Below are 14,514 nucleotides of genomic sequence, written 5' to 3'. Positions count from 1 at the left end.
ATAATAATAATAATAATACGTAGGCTAAGAGTGTTTCAGAACAGGGTCCTGAGGAGAATATTTGGACCGAAGAGGGATGAAGTGTTAGGAGGTCCGAGAAAATTGTATAATGAAAAGTTTCGTAAACTTTACTCCTTGCCAAGTATAATTAGAATGATAAGTCAAGGAGGATGAAATGGACAGAGCATGTAGCGAATAAGGGAAGAAGAGGAAGACATATAAGACACTGGTTGGAAAGCCAGAAGAAAAAGAACTACGAAGGCATAGACGTAGGTGGGAGGATAATATTAAGATGGATCTTAGGGAGACTGGATACGGTGGTATGGACTGGAGTGATCTGCCTCAGAATAGGGACCAGCAGAGTGCTCTTGTGAACACGCTAATGGAACTTCGGGTTCTATAAAATACTTAAAGGACTCTTGAGTTGTAGGACAACTGGCTATTTCTCAAGAAGAATTCAGCTACATCGAGTTGCATTGGTGTTAACGTACAGTAACGTATGAATACAGTACTAGAAACGCGAATTGATCAGACCAGAATACAGTTAGTTACAAACATGGGTAAATTTCAATTCTGTCAGTTTTATCTAAAATAAATGGGCCAACCTCTATTTCATTTGCTACTTTTCACATTGTGAGCAGCTGGGTCGGATAGATTCAGTTTGTGTGCTGTAATAAATTTTGTAGCCGTTTGTGCGTCCGAAAGAATTATGCTTTAATGTTGGCAATTAAAAATTAACAGCAGCTTTGACATTTACCATTCAAGTATTAGTCGATTAAGTAGTTTCAAACACACGTAAATATAAGATCTCATTTCTAAATGCCATATCGGCATAGACCAGTCCACTATTTTTGTTGGCAGGGCACATTTTCGGGAGGGAATAAATGCAAATACTTTTCGTTAAAATACATTTTCTTTGGTAAAATTACGGAATTAGTTGACTCTAATTCGGTTGGGACTCACATTTACAGACTATATGTAATAAAAATAGAAGATTAATTGAAGTGCCGGCTTTTATATTGTTTAATAATGCTGTATTTTGCACAAGGCTGCTGATGGATAAGTGCTGAGGATGAGAAATCGATCACTGCTGATCTCGATTCAAAGGTAGTTCTAATTCACTGATGGACTGATCGTTAAATTATTTAACGACACTGTATTAGTTGCAAGTATTTCGACTTAAGAATAAGGAAATAACAGGACGGAGAATGTCCCATGATTAGGAGATCCATTATTTGTCCTTTCACCTAATGAGTAGTGTTAGGTAAGGTAAAGTTGTCCCTGTGCTTAGCTAATTAAGCACTACTCCATGAAGGCGTATGGGGGAATGGATGTATAGATCCATAACTGAGTAGTGGTAGAGAAATAAAGCAATATGATATGGGAGGGCCATACAGCATACAAAAACAAACTCCGTGGCATATAGTCCTCAAGTGAACTAAACCGAACGATTGATCGCCGCTTGTCGGCGAAGTTAGTGCCAAACTTTTCCGATAATGGGTGTCATGTGGTAATCTCAACACATCCCCACGGCCGTTAATCTCGGTTTTCAAGACCGGAGCCGCTATTTCCTTGAAATAGCTCCTCAATTACCCTCAGGCTGATTGGATCCCGTTCCAGATCCACTACTTTTCAGAAAATCTGGTAGCACCGGGAATTGAACCCGGGACCTCTGGACCTGTAGGCAGGAGCTCTGACCACTAGACAACAGAGGCGGTCACATACATGCAGGGAAGGGAATTTATAAATGCCTACAAAATTCTGATACAAAAATTTAAAACGAGAAAAAATTTAGGAGACCTAAAAACTTAGATGGACAATAGTGTTATAATGAACTTGATTCAAGTACTTCGGAAGAGTGCTAACTGAAGGGTTTCTCAGATATGTGCCGAGCCTCCGGGGCAGTAAAACTAACAAATTTGTAGGCCCCCTTTCAACTTTGCATATCAACTCTTTGGGGAAGACCTGGTGCCGGTTACAATGAATGCTAGTAATAACACAAACACTACATTTATAACAGTGAACTGACATTCCAGAAGACAGCTGTAAGAGAATTCTCGACCAAAATGACTTGTAAAATCATTCAAGGTCATCAGTTATATACGATATAATGTATTTCCGTGCCCAAAGCCGTTATTTTCAAGTTATTAAAGTTTAAATACCAGTCACAATGTTCTTAGAGGAAGCCGTTCTTATTTTGACATTCCATGTCCTTAACAATTGTGATACGACTCCACTGACAAAATTGAGATCTTAAAAATGAATCCACTTAGCTAGTTAACTAAAGAAAGAACGTGCCTACGGACGACCGCACGGACGGACGAACGGACGGACGGACGAACGGACGAATCAGCCAGCCAACCAACCAAATTTATGGAGCTGCGGTCTTGACGAGTTGCACAGCTACCCAAGAAAATAACCTCATTATATGAAATCAGAAAGTTAATTACAGTGTTTACGAGAGCCCGCTGCTGGTCCTTATACTGAGCCATGCGTATTCAGCCCATGCCCTCGAATTATCTTTCTTCAACATCGATACTCCTATTTTTCTTTCATCTGTGATTATATTCTTGGCATTAGATTTTGTGCGTGTGTAGAAGATTAATACTCTATCCCCATTTGGTGAAAGGTAAGAAGAAGTAAACTGTTCTTGTGCTTAACTACGCCATGATGATGTATGGGGAAGTACGCAGATGTATAGATCCACACTTCTAGTCCTCGTTACTAGATGGAGGTGAGTGATCAGCTTCACGCCCCTGCCGCCTTACCCCCGGAAATAACTCCGGTATCCATTGGATAGGAGATTGGGTAGGCCCCAGAACTTGGTCTTGACGAAGTTGAGAAAGTTCTTGCCGCTACTGGGACTCAAACTTCGACCTCTCAGTCGTCCAGCCCATAGCCAGTCCCTATACGAACTGAGCTATCCCGGCTCCCTCCCATTATCATTAATAATTTAATTAGAACTCTCGTTCCCAATGGTTGGCTTGAAAAAATCGCTGCCGTTTAACACACAGTAACATGCTGACTTTTTTACACTGATAAGTTGTTAGGCAGATTTGTCTTTTCAACAAGAAGGGCTCAGCTCCATAAGTAAGTAAGTAAGCAAGCAAGCAAGCAAGTAATTAAATAAGATACTTTTGCTTCATCCCAGTCAGTTCGCTCATTTATGGAGCTGAGCTCTTCTTGAGAAGCCGCCAATTGTGCAGCTACTGAAGAATTTCCCAGAATTTTATGGAACCCGAAGGTTTATTACCGTGTTCACAAAAGCAGCCCACTGGTCCCTATCCTGAGCCAGATCAATCCAATCCATACCATACCATCCTATCTCTCTAAGATCCGTTTTAATATTGTCCACCCAACTACCCCTTTGTCTTCCCAGCGGTCTCAATCCTTCCGGCTTTCCCACCAATATCCTATATTCATTCCTCTTCTCCACCATTCGTGCTACATGCCCTGCCCATCTTATTCTCCTTGGTTTGGTCTAATTATACTTAGAGAAGAGTCATCCCAGTCAGGGATATTATTTTATCTGAAAATAAACTCGAATATAAGTAATATAGAACTGTTATGCCAAATCATAAACGTTCGAAACCTTCATGCTTCATTAGTCTGTATTTTAACTGGAGGCCTATAAATGCATTTGTTTATTTTCATTACCCGGATAAGGCGTGGCTGTCCCACCGACCGTGCGGAAACCATTCCCTACTGCAACACACTGTTGTCATCTGCAGAGAGAGGACAAGAAACAGTAAAGTGAGGAACTCAGTCACTAACACAAAATGACTGGCAATGATGATAGAAAATTTGCTTAACATGCAACCCACAAAGTAAAGATCTACGCGGAGCGAAGAGAGAGTATTCATTCTCAATTAAACGCATTTTAGTGCGAACGACGATATGCAGTAGCATGGAATACATCGACATATGAACTGGTTCAGTGCTTTAGTTTTCAACTGGAGAACAATTAATTGTCCGACGATGGCCTTTAAGTCCTAAACATGCAAACGCTAAATCTATCCCTGTAACAGGCCGTGAAGGTCCACTGGTTTGTGAGACGTCAAGGCTCCCACATTATCTAGACAATCGGCTCACAAATGGCGGTAAGGTTGTCAGCCTCACACCCTTGTCACCCTTTACCCCCAGGAAAATTCCTGGTACTCATTTCTGTTAGTGGCTGAGTCTACCCCAGGGCCATAGTGTGGCTGGAAGGATTAAGTAAATTGAAAAAAAATCCAATGACTTCACCGGGACTGGAACCCGTGACCTTCCGTCTTGTAGTATAGTCCCTCAACTAACTACGCCTTGATGGAATATGGAGGAGTGGCTGTATAGATCCAGATTTTCTTGACCTTGGCACTAGCTTGAGAAGAGAGGTCACCTTCACGCCCCGGCCGCTTTACCCACGGAGAAAGGGCCCCCGGTACCCATTGGATAGAAGGCAGGGTGGTCCCCAGAGTCGGTCTGGATAACGCGAAGAAGTGAAAATTCTGACCCTACCGGGACTCGAACCCAGACTCCTCGATCTCCAGTCCGTAGGCAGCCGGTAAACCAATTAAGATATCCCGGCTCGAAAATAAATAATGTCGTTTCTCATTCTACAATTTCCTCCATGCTCTCATTACTTCTACCTCTTCGGTACAATCGTCCCTCTCAAGGCCTCCTTTTCAAACACCCTCGGTATAGTTATTAATTAATTAATTATACGTAATTATTTATCTCTTACTAATTTGTTTTAATTTGTTTGTATCCGTATTAGCTGTCTGCGTTTTCATCGATTTATAAGCCTGTAAGTACTGTTAAGTAGCCGGTCACGGTAGCCGAGCGGTCTAAGGCATCTTGGAAACCGAGATCGTGGGTTCTAATCCCACCCAGGGCATATATGTTTAGTTTGTGTGTGTGCTTTTTTCTGTGTTTGTGTACAGATAGAGGCGTTGCGACGAGCTGATCACCTGCCCAAGGAGTCCTACCGAATGTGTAAGATCTAGAAAAACCGAAGTGAACGGAGTTCATGGAGGTAGGCCTAGGCCCACTGGGGCTATAGTGCCAAGGAAAAAAAAGTACTGTTAAATACTATACCATGATTTAAAAATAAAATATTTCCTTTCTGAAAATCTTTGACAAATGTGAAATTAATATTTATGTTTGGTAAATATAAACTAAACAGTTCCGGACTCCTAAAGAGATGAATAACCCTATCGTTTGTATGCCGTACTTACATGTACAGGACAGTAAGCATTCAAGGCACCAATTTCTAGCAAATTATATTACGTCATCTGTATGAAAATAAACCGTTGCTTCACTATAAGATGATTTTTTGTCCCGGCCATAAAATTATCTTTTATACATACAAAGAAACTTTTCTTCTTATGGTCTCCACGTCTCCATCCCTGTCCTAGATTTGCGTACATGAACAGCTGCTTCACAGCTCTACGACCACTACTTATCTCTCTATGTAACTGCTTTCAAGAACCGATTTGAGTGAAATTGCATTTGAGTGTTACGGAGACAACGAAGTGTTTCTAATTATCGAAGAGGAAACGGAGAAGAGTTATACATAGGAAGTACAGGGTAAAGCTTATTTAATTTCTAACAATCCACTTTTATACATGTAATTTCTATATGTAGAAGACCAAAAATCGCATTTAGATAACACTAATTTGTCGTATTTCATCAACCTTCAATTACTAAACATTCATTTCAGTTTTGATTGTTTTTTAAATTCTAATTTCTGTCTTTTTCAGTCGATTGAACAGTCCTTTCGATGCACTATAAATTTAGTGATGGATTCAACATTAGCTACACTCAACTGACCTATTGTAGGATAACTAGAAACATTGGAGTTAGTGTACTGATAACCCATTTGGTGTTCATTCTCCCGAACTGAAATATATAGCGGATAACAGAAGACACCGAAGTCCGGGGTTCCGTGACGAACAATAACGGGTTCTGGGTTGGATGGCTGGATTTACTAACACATTAGTTTACAATCTCTCTTGATCACAATCAGTTATAGCGCTACCGCTAATCTACCCGCTTAAAAATCACTAGGATATGCTATGCGTTTCCTGACAACTGATTTATCACAGGAACTATCACTTCAAACCACTATGAAGTCTCCTTACCATTGCTGGTCAATCACCTTGAACTGCTGACTCTCTAGAACTCGACCCAATTCTCCAATTCTAATTCTGTAACCTAATCTCGTTATACACCCGCGGCACGACCCATATAGAAAACACCTATTAGGAATGCGTGTTTCAACGCCAAAGTCACATTGCGACTGACTGTCGGTCAGTCAGTCAGTAAGTCTTGGTGTCGAGCCCCATCTGGGACTCATGACCAGATATTTATTAATGTTTGACAGTTACGGTCTTGTTTTTGTGGGACGCCCTCTCTGAGGAGAGGACGGGTCTGTCTTTTGTATATGCTGCTGGTCCTTGCCAGCGCAGTCTTTCTCGGGGCCGAGTTCCTTGGCACTCGTGACCATATTTTACTGTCTCAGATTTGAGACTTCCTTTTTCGTCGCTGGAATGCGTGTATACAGCTCAGATTCCTAGCACTGGGCATGGCGCAGACCAATTAGAAAACAGTTTTCCTGTTGTCATAATTGTGCTTCCTACCAACTAGTTGTAGAGAACACTGCTCCCACTATTGCGTGTTAGCTGAAACGTGTATACTGAGTCGTTGCCTAGCAATGGTCATATTCTTCACATTATTAACTATAGTGACGGGAAGCACATCTGTAGACCATATTAAATAAACAGTTTCAGCAGAATATTAAGAAAAGAATAAAAGCAATTCAGATTGATTTAAGAACGCATTAAAATAAGATTTGTTTTGTTCTCTTAATGTACAGTAGTTCACTATTGCCGATCACGGTGGTTGCGCGGTCTCAAACGAGAATTCCAAGAGACAAATAATTAGTGTTCCACTCCTTTAGGAAAGAAAAAATCGTACAGCCTACTTATCTCAAAACTAAATTAGGCAAATTAAATATTCTTATTCTGAGAGAGGAGTTTAAATCGCTCTTTTACGAGTACGTTACGAACCAAGCCGATTCAGAGTAAAATTACAGTGAGTTTTTTATAAGGCGAGGGATTCTTACTTGCTGTTATAACTCTCTCTCTCTCTTTCCTGTTGCTTCCACTTTAGAGCATAGAGCATCCGTGAAACGCTTGGTTTGACTTCAGTGTCTTAATCCTAACACAGTCGGTAGGACTCCTTGGACGGGGGATCAGCCCGTCTCAAGGCCGCCACCTGCACAGACACAGAATAAACGGAGACATACATCCATATCTTGAGTGCGATTCGAACCCACTATCCGAGTGTTTGAGTGAGCGAAGACAATTCATGCTTTACACGGCGCGGCTACTGTAATTGACTGTTATTATAAGTGATCATCATTTTTTCTTCCATCTATATAACAAACCCAGAAGAGTATCTGGGCAGTATAGTGTGGTTCCGACTGCCAGAATGCTGGAATAGCAGTTTTAGAGTCCTGCTAAAGGAACGGATGAATAGTTTTTTGTGCGTAATTTCAGGAACAGGAAACTCTCTCAGTTCCCAGAGGAGCTCTGGAACATAAGGCAGCCGTAGAACAGCTGCCTTTGTTATCACTCAGTTTGACCCTTGTTCTTTGAAAGGTTCTCCACCATTCTCAATCTGCAGTAACATCGACGGTGCATAACCTCTGGGAGTTTGTTTGACATTTCACCAAATAAACATCAATTCTACCACTTATTATGTCCAATATTTGTCAAAGTCTTCTTTCATGATGACGAACTTCTCTACAGAGAAGTCTACACATCTAATATTTATTCATATATTCAAATAACGCATCAGACCCAATCACTATGTGGCGGAGAAGTACAGTAATAAGCACAACTTCAAAAAGAATCCCCAATCCGTGATTAAATCAATTACTTCATTTCGAGAAAATACGAGTAAAGAGTAGGTTTTTCCCAAAGGAGTACAACCAAAAAATAAAAGACAAATTGACTATTTGAGGCAAAGCTTCACGCATTTTTAAACTGGCTCTGGAGGAGAGTGATTAATTTCGGATGCGTTATTCCCGGTATCCACTAATTTTGGCAATGAATGGGCCCCAGACCCAGTCTGAACCAAGCACTGAGAAGAAATAACCCGGTACAACAATTTGTAGTCCTTCACTTTATTGCCTCATGGAGGACGGGATGAAAATGATATTTACTACTTTAATTCGGTAATACATCACGCTATTAGAGAAAATTATGATCCATCGCTACCAAAGCTCTCACTCCTAAATAAACTTGTTACTCACACGTAAAACCGGCAGGCATAAAACTGAATATTTTATTTGGTCTGCAGGCATTCAGTATTAGGCTGCGCAAGTAAAATATTCACTAAGACCGAGCTGCAATTCTCATATTTTCCTTAGGTTCTCATACGCATTTCTATGAACTCAATTTTCCTCTCCGTTGATCGATGCCCCAGTACGATTTATTACAATTGTAAGAGTTCAATAAATCCAATTATAAATTCAAACCTCGTGTCTAGTCAATAGACAAGTGACAATATCTTCGAATACGCAGTTCCTTATTTAGCTGTAAGAATACGCGGTAGTGTAGTTAGTTGAGGCACTATGCTACAAGTCGGAAGGTCGCGGGTTCAAGCCCCAAAGAGGTCATTGGATATTTTCAATTGACCTAATCTTTCCAGCCGCACTATGGCCCCGGGGTCGACTCAACCTCTAACAGAAATGAGTACCAGGAATATTCTTGAAATATTCTTGGGGGTAAGAGGCTGCCGGCGCGTAAGGCTAACAACCTTGCCGCCATCTGTGAATCGATTGTCTGGAAAATGTGGGAACCTCAACCTCTCACAACCCTATAGGCCTCCACGGCCTGTTAAAGGGATACCTTTACTTTTACTCTTAAGAATAGGCACTGCAATTCTGCTAATTCATTCTTACGTGAACCAAATCCCAAAAACGGCATTCCTGCGGGGGTTTGTGAGCTTCATAGTCACAAATATTTTGCAAAATACCGATATGACAAATTTTTCCCACTGAAACTAAAAGTCAACATACTTGTACATTTTTTTTATTGCTAGTGAGGTGGGACTAAGTCCCTTGTACTGCGGCCACTTCTGGCCTATTGTACCAGCCCAAGATGATAGGTGAGGGTGACTGTGGAGTAATTGGTGGAATGAAGATTGGCAAGGAAAACCGAAGTACTCGGAGAAAACGTGCCCCAGCGCTCTTTGTCCACCACAAATCACACTTGACCAGAACCGGGATCGAACCCGGGCCGCAGCGGTGGGAAGCCAGCGACTAACCGCTTGAGCTATGGCGCGGCCAGCAACTCGTACATCTTACTACCGGTCTCAATCAAGCATGAAACGAAACTATGAAAGTCAGGTAAGAATGTAATATTGACTGAAAAACTTTGCCTTGCTGTATTGTAATTAACTATATCTCGAGCTTCAAATTGTCGTAATGGTTCATTTCCTTTAACTACGAACGTAGTAACAATAACATTATCAAATAAAATTCAACACACCATCCCTTCTTTTAACGTATATTTCTGCAATTAGTAGTAGTCCAGAATTAAAGACTACAGCCTATATTCAAATAGCAATATGACATATTTCATGCCAATATTGCGCTGGATATCACAATATAACAAATGTATCGTAAACATGTATAAAGTCGCCTTACGAACACAATCCGGATAAAAGGGATGCCGAAAGTTAAGAGTCATTCTTCAGGTCTTTCTTGCCATTTATGGAAACATCTGGAATATCCTCAGTCTAGAAAATAATTATTATAAGAACACGCTGAAATATTTCAGGTATAAGAAGCATTTATTAAACATAACACATTACTGGAAAAATTTTCAAACTATGCAACTTTTCAGAATTACTGAGTCTGACTTTGTCCATCATCCGGTATTCTAGAAACCTGAGGAAGGAAACAGATCCAGTTTCCACAACGTTGTTTCCCAGTTACTAGAATACCGGACGATGGACAAGGTCCAAAAACACAGTAATTCTCCTTATTATACACCCTTGTCAGAACCTTTCCGAATCTATTATGCAGGTATTTTTTCGTCAGCATAATAATCTATTCTAAAGATGGGGGCGATACGCTCTTCCGAAACGTCGGTGGACTTCTACCGAACTACACGGCGTTACACCGTAGAAGATCGAGCTCTTCGTAGTCACCGTCATGACAATTTCAAATCCAGTACATGGGAAGAGCTAGGCATTGACTGGAGAATAATCTGAAAATGAATCTTAAATAATGTGTGTATTGGATTGAAGTGGCTTAAGACAGGCTCCAGTGACGACCGCTTTTGTACGCGAAAATACATCTTCGGGTTTCATATACACTGGAAGTTTCTGACTACCTGAGCAAGTACCATCTTCTTGGTTAATGCACAGCTGCAAAGTTAGGAGACTTCAAAGATCAACAAGAACTTACATTCAAGTGCGAAGCTTAAATATTAACTGTTTATATCGGAAGTGTGTTTGTGTAGGTTCGTAGAATGTCAGCACGTGAAAGTATTCGCTGCAGAACTACAAGCATATGTCCATGACGTAGTTTCTCAAAAACCATGTTGACCTTGATCTACTATTAAATTTAACTGAGACACTGCGATTGCACCCTTTTTCAATTACAACTTTTGTAACATACGTTAAGATACAACAGTGTTAGTTGAGTCCATCTGTAGTCTGACGTTCCGCGTTATTTCTAATAGGCTTATGGTAGTAATGGCAAGTAATGATACTAAATTAATGTTTAAATTATAAAGGATGCAGATACAGCCAACTATACTAATTATTTCATCATTTTCCTAGAGGAACTGGAGAATGATATTAAAATGTTATTAGAATCTCACAATAAATATCGGGCATCCTCACGTTTTTACTGTTAATATAGTAACAGTGTTATTAGCTCAGAATAGGGACCAGTGGAGGGCTCTTCTAAACACGTTAAGGAAACTTCGGGTTCCATAAAATTCAGGGAAATTCTTGAGCAGCTGCAAATTTGGCTTCTCAAGAAGGGCTCAAGACTTTGAGTAAGTAAGTAAGTTGTTGTTGTTGTTGTTGTTATTGTTATTATTATTATTACTATGTTATACTCAATAGCGAAAATGAATAACTTTGAACAACATATTGCAGTAGCTGAGACGTGAGATTGCGGCACCAAGACGAAGATTTCAAATAGTAATACAATAAGTTATGAAATAGGTCTATAGGCCTATATCTGACACACAAGTCCCAACAAAAGTTCACAGCAGTATCAGAATACTGTGATTCATCCACTGCTACAAACTGACATGAAAAATTTGTTGTAACTACAATACTCCAATTTTGCTAATATATCTTAACCAATTTGTCATCTAAGTGGCCCATGTCCACTGTCAAGTTTTACCCATATGTTTGTGCCTGTGAAGCACATGATGATAGTGGTGGTGATGATAATGACGATTTTGCTGTACCATACCCCATATCATTTCAATGTAATCAAAGCGAAGGGAAGTCCTTTCCTTCAGGGATGAAGACGCAGATCGCGGTATTTTTGTTTCGATGACAATGATGATATGGCCAATGGCTATCTTCCTATATACAGTTTTGGCCTCCATGCTCGTAAAGTAAAGTAAAAGGTAGATATACAGTTGTCCCTGTGCTTAACTAATTAAGTACTACGCTATGAAGGCGTATGGGGAAGTGGTTGTATATATCCTTATTTCTCTTGACCTCGACATTAGTTGGAGGTGAGTGGTCAGCTTCACGACCCGGTCACTTTAAGCAGGGGAAAGAGCCCCCGGTAACCAGTGGATACAAAGCTGGTCTCTTTGGGTGCACTCAGGTTTAATTATTGTACGCCCCACACACCTATGTTTCAGTTTTGGCTGAGATGTTAAATCGAAATTTGTAATGTCCTGCATTTAACCACATTAATGACACTTATTACAAGTCTATGCGAAATGTTCTGAACGAATCTAGAAATACGACAAAAATATTTCGAATCCAAGTTTCGCCTCTTAATTATCATATCTTATTGCTGTCTCCCTATAGTGGTGAGAATACCGTTCAGGGGCTAAGTAGGCCTTCTCCTGAGGCCAGTGACCTTCTATAGTTCTTAAATGATGTGTCAATAAGGCTGATGCCACAGACTCTTCCGATACAATCAGCGGTCACTGACACAACGTGGCACATTAGAACACAACCACAGGTAGAACTTGACCTCACAACATGTAACCACGACATTCCTTAGTGGACTCTCTCACATGATAGCAACATCAGATGAAAGAACTGACAGTTGTTTAACGCTATGCTTTACGCTTAAGCCGCATGGAAATTCTGCATTGTGAGGAAATAGGATGAGAGCAAATAACCTCGCTGCTCGCCCACTGGAATAGGAGAATGCGTGTGTTTGCTGGCAACAGCTTCGTGAGGTTGAAAGCCACTTACCTGGATATCAGAGAATGACTGGTCTCCAGCTGAAATCTATTCATTGGAAGAAATCCGTTGCCGTAAAGCACAAAGCACAGGTTTGTAACAAGTTCTTCCCCTAGTTTTACGCCAGATTTTTCATATATGTTCTTTTATCAAGTCACAAGCAATCCCCATCGCATAACACAATACATACGAATCCTGATTTTAATTCTGTCTTCCATATGTCCATCACGTAAGCGTATTTTCCATGAAACACAAAAGAGAGTAATCCTTTATTGGTGGTACGATGTGTGGTAGGATAGCAAGGATCAAATTGAAGACAATGCAGCAGCCTCGGCAGGCATTGCACTGAGCTACCACTACCAATTTACTAGCGTTCTGGACTGAAACTAGAAACGCAGCAGCACTGTCGCCACCTAACAGACTGGCCGACTGATCCTCGGCCAGCCAGGGCCCAAGTACTCACTGGCTCAAGCCACTGAGGACAAGTTTGCCTTTCACCAGCCGCTGCCTCCTCGCTAGCAATCCCAAGGCTATTCGTTAATGCGGAAAGTGTATGGTTCCTCCAGTTGCAGTCATATGTAAGGAATGGGTTGTGGAATGCTTACCCGAAATTCTTCCTTACTGCAGGGGAAAGGAGCCAGTGAGACCCTTAATAATCGTCAATACAAATTAAAGTGAAGGCAATTAAAATTTCGTTGAAGTGTTATATATTCTGGGAAATAATGTCATGGAGTGCGCATATCACAGAAGACAGGGAAACTCCATAATCTCTACTGCGAGAACCTCAAGTCTTACAATTTCGTTATTTAGCTATTTAAAAGCCACTTTCTCATGGCTAGGTTACATAACTTTTTTCTTTATAAGTGGAAGTATTATTTAAAAAGAAAAGTTTGAGATTCCTTTAAAATGAAATGAATATGCAAACAAATACCTAAAGAAATGAAAATCCCTGCCAATAAAGGTCAATAGGACAAGATGAAACAAAATGAAAGGAGATCTGACAGGAAAACTAAATGCTCTAAACATCTTAAGCAGAACACAGAAAAAGAGTTTACTCAGATTTTTTAAGAAAGAAATGCGTCTAAGTTTGTATTCAATTTACAAGATGGGTGATACAACTGATTCTAGTAATCACCGTGTGAGATCTCTGCAATCAACTTCATACAAAATGTTACCCTATATCCTTCTTTCAATGTTCAGTCCATATATATATGAAATAATTGAGGGTTTTGACAAAACAGATCGACTACTGTTCAGAATTTTTCCATTCATCAGATATTGGGGGAAAATGGCGGTACAATAAGAGAGTTGGCCAACTATTCATAGACTTCAAGAAAGCCTATAATTCAGTAAGGAGGGAAATATTGTACAGTATTCTCATAGAGTCTGAGGTACACATGGAACCATTTAGGATGATTAACTGTTTTTAATTAAAACGTATAGTAAAGTCTGTGTAGATAAAAATTTGTCTAATACGTTTGCTATCCAAATTGTTCTAAAATAAGATGGTTTATCATCATTGCTTTTCAACTTTTTTTTAGAATATGTCATTAGGAAGGTCCAGGAAAACAATGTAGGTCTAAAATGAAATGGGGCACATCAGTTTCTGGTCTGTGCCGATGATGTAAAGCAATTTGGGACAGAACATAGTTGCCACAAAAAACTCAGAAACTATAATTAACGATAATAAGGAGATTAGTCTAGAAGTAAACGCAGAGAAAACTAAGTACATGTTGCTGTCTAATCAACAGAATGCAGGGCAAAATCGTGTCATAAAGAGAGCTAATAGATCCTTTGACAACTTGGCACAGTTTAAATATGTGAGAACTGCAGTAAGAAATAAAAATTTGATTCAGGAGGAAATTAAGAGGAGATTGATTTCGGGTAATACTTGCTACCATTTAGCCCAGAACCTCGTCTACACTCTAATAGCAAAACTATAATTTTGCCTGTGATTCTGTATGGGTGAGAAATTTGGTCTCTGATATTAAGGCAGAGCTATAGACTAACAAGTGAGGGTGTTTGAGAACAGGGAGTTGAGGTGAATATTTGGACTGAAGAAGGATG

The 14,514-nt window shown here is 40.1% G+C and overlaps 1 protein-coding gene across 1 annotated transcript in view; it reads right to left on the bottom strand.

Moving 5' to 3' along the window:
* Positions 1-12,907, bottom strand: part of LOC111873013 — a 105,230-nt gene extending 92,323 nt beyond the window's left edge. The window contains exon 1 of the mRNA XM_023867364.2: positions 12,460-12,907. The gene's annotated coding sequence lies outside the window, so the exon portion shown is untranslated. The remainder of the gene's footprint in view (positions 1-12,459) is intronic.
* Between the last annotated feature and the right edge of the window lie 1,607 nt (positions 12,908-14,514).

This window comes from Cryptotermes secundus, unplaced genomic scaffold, assembly GCF_002891405.2.
Source record: "Cryptotermes secundus unplaced genomic scaffold, Csec_1.0 scaffold2245, whole genome shotgun sequence".
NCBI classification, from domain to species: domain Eukaryota; kingdom Metazoa; phylum Arthropoda; class Insecta; order Blattodea; family Kalotermitidae; genus Cryptotermes; species Cryptotermes secundus.
This window is presented reverse-complemented; position numbering and strand designations above follow the sequence as displayed.